The sequence below is a fragment of the Hyaena hyaena genome, unplaced genomic scaffold (assembly GCF_003009895.1).
Source record: "Hyaena hyaena isolate Hyena2069 unplaced genomic scaffold, ASM300989v1 scaffold_2442, whole genome shotgun sequence".
Taxonomy (NCBI): Eukaryota; Metazoa; Chordata; class Mammalia; order Carnivora; family Hyaenidae; genus Hyaena; species Hyaena hyaena.
The window spans coordinates 1-2,968 of record NW_024083078.1 but is presented as its reverse complement, the minus strand read 5'-3'; the positions used below and the strand labels follow the sequence as shown (position 1 = coordinate 2,968).

At 40.0% G+C, this 2,968-nt stretch overlaps 1 long non-coding RNA gene across 1 annotated transcript; it reads left to right on the top strand.

Moving 5' to 3' along the window:
- Positions 1-229: 229 nt before the first annotated feature.
- On the top strand, positions 230-1,822 carry LOC120227524. Its single transcript, XR_005527267.1, has 3 exons — positions 230-251; positions 533-623; positions 1,540-1,822. It is a non-coding gene; the product is annotated as an uncharacterized LOC120227524 (long non-coding RNA).
- Positions 1,823-2,968: the final 1,146 nt, after the last annotated feature.

Genomic DNA, 2,968 nt, shown 5'->3' with positions numbered 1-2,968 from the left:
ATCTATTTTCAACTTTTTGCAGAAACTCCATACTGTTTTCCAGAGGGGATGCACCAGTCTGCATTCTTTTGACATCATCCACAGCAACTTCTTTCTAGATATGTCTCCTGAGGCAAGGGAAACAAAAGCAAAAATGAACTATTGGGACTTAAAATAAAAAATCTTCTGCACAGTGAAGAAACAATCAACAAAACTAAAAGACAACCTAGGGAATGGGAAAAGATATATGCAAATGACATATCTGATAAAGGGTGAGTATCCAAAATATATAAGGAACTTACAAAACTCAACACCCAGAAAGTGAATAATCCAATTAAAAATGGGCAGAAGACACAAATAGACATTTTTCCAAAAAAGACATATAGATGGACAATAGATTGCTGAGTTTTTATCATGAGTTAGTGTTGAATTTTGTCAAATGTTTTATCTGCCTCTCTGCCTTGGAACAAGTGTCAGGAGAGGCTGGGTCATGGTTGCTGATGGTTGGGGGTACAAGCCCTAACCTACACACATGTGCTTATTCCCTATGAAGACAGACATGGAATAAATGGTACTGCCAGGACATCCTCCAAAAAGAGACATCTGAGATCACTGCTTGCTGGAGAATCCAGGGACCCCATCAGGTAGGCAGTCCAAATGTTACTGACTGTTGCTAGTTTAAATCTGCCACCTTAGAAAATTTTTCTGTGTGTGGACTCCCCCACCTTTGAGGCCATGCAGTTGGTGGGAACTGGCCTGAGCTTCACAGGCCTGGAGTGTCCAGACTGCCACGGTTGGCTCATGGTGTGTGTACTGCACAAGTGCAGGCATTATTACTTTATTACATATTACTTTAGCCTGAGACAGTGTCAAGAGTGGCCAGGACAAAGGAGGGGACAATGCAGGCCCAAGGAATCTCGATAATTCCACATTTTAACCTACATAAATGCTTGGGGGGGGCAAGGGCAGGGCACCTAAAATGTACCACATTGATGGGAAAATTGGATGGCTCAGTCAGTGGAACATGCAATTCTTGTTCTTGGTATCATGAGTTCAAGCCCCACTTTGGGTGTAGAGTCTACTTAAAATTTTCTTTAAAAGTAGCATATTGATTATTTTAAATTAAACTTACTCAAGAAATAGTCAGTGCAAAAATATCCTGTGCCTCCTTTGTCTCCAGAAAGTAGGAAATAAAGCTCCCATGGGAAATGTACCCTACCTGTACAGGATGTAGAGAGAAATAGACATTCTTATCTCTAGAGATAGAGTATTCAAAGCTAAGAAGTCTGTATAAATAAGCCTTATTATTTTCACTAATTTATTAATCCAGCCCAAACTGAGTTTAGATTTCATTATCAATTGAATTGCCTGAACAAAAGTTTTCTTTGCCTTGTCAATTCTTCATGGATTTATTGTTTTTTTGTCTAAAAAGTATACATGCTCCCTGCCCTGATCATTTCTTTGGGTCTCATCTTTAATATTGGGCCTCTAGGTGCATGTAGTTAAAATTGGGGATTTCTTTCCTCCTGTTAATTTATCTTGTGTCAATTTGATTTTCAGGTCAGCTAGAAGAAACTTGAATGGTAAAGGAAACATTCTGTGCACCACTGTTGGCATAGTCAGAAGGATAGACTTTAACTGGCTGGGTACCCTTGTGGCTGAGAGATTCTGGGAGTTCTGACAAATGTACAGCAGAAGGTTAGAATGCTTACCATGTCAGCCTATGGATCTAATGGAAGCAAGAGTGGTGAGAGTCCTTTTTCTCTCACTTACTGAATTTAGATCAGCAAGAGAAAATACTTGTGGAAATAGTTCCTTGGGCTTAGTGACTCTGGAATATTTGGTAGAGTACTCTTGGTTTGACTTATCCATTTTCCCCCAAATATGGTTACCATTTTGTCTTTTGTGTATTTATTATAAAAAGGAATTACCATAGGGGAAAAAACACAGGTATATAGGGCCAGACCTAAAAAACTGATGTTCAATCCAGTCTCACAGAATGGTAAGTTCACAGTTCTCATCAGACTATTTAGACAGGTTTGCTGTAAGTCCCCTATGTGAAAACAGATGATGTGTTTTCTTTCATCTTGTTCTGTGTCCCAAAAGCTTGGCTTTGTGATCAGTGAGAATATTCTCTCTGGTTTCTGCCATTTAGAGGGTACACTTACTGGGGTTCCCCTTGGTGTCCTGTCAAATAGGCTAAATGGACTAAGGTTCTAAGATAAGCAGTTACAAGCAGTAGCACTTTGTCTGGCTGTACTAGTTCTCAGGGAAGTTTGGGATAAGAGGTTCACAGCACATAAGAGGCCTTTTTCATTTCAAACTTTGTTGTTTATTAGTGCTGGAAAAAACCCATTCCAGTAGTGCCTGAATGTATTATGGATGAGCAAGACTATTGTTGCAGACTATGGGTCTGGAGTTCTCTCTTGTCCAGCAAGAGAGAGGACACAGGGTTGAATACAAGAGAGGATAATGTCTGGGAGGAGACAAGAGCCCCGAACAGGGATTTTGTCTCCATATTTATTGAGCTCTCAAGATCTTACACACATGGTAAACACGAAGAAAACAATCATAGAGTAATCATTAACTTGTGTGTGTAAGAAGCAAAGAGTCGGGGGGCGGGGCAAGCAGAATTTGAAGTTGTGATCAAAGTATATTGGGGCCAGATGGAAAATAGTTTCCTGCAGGTGATATAACAAGGGACTCATGACCCAATTATAATATCTCACTAAGAAACCTTGGGTGCTTTTGTCCTGTGGCAACAGCTTTCTGCCCTAAGCTTTTTTTAACCCATAAGTGTAAGGAATTCTTGAACCTATTTCCCACAGACGATGACTGGAAGTATCTCAAATTTGGGGGAGACCAGAGACACCATTTTCTTTTTTTTTTTTTTTAATTTTTTTTTATTTATTTCTAGGAGAGAGAGAGAGAGAGAGAGAGACAGCGTGAGCAGGGGAGGGTCAGAGAGAGAGGGAGTCACAGACTGAAA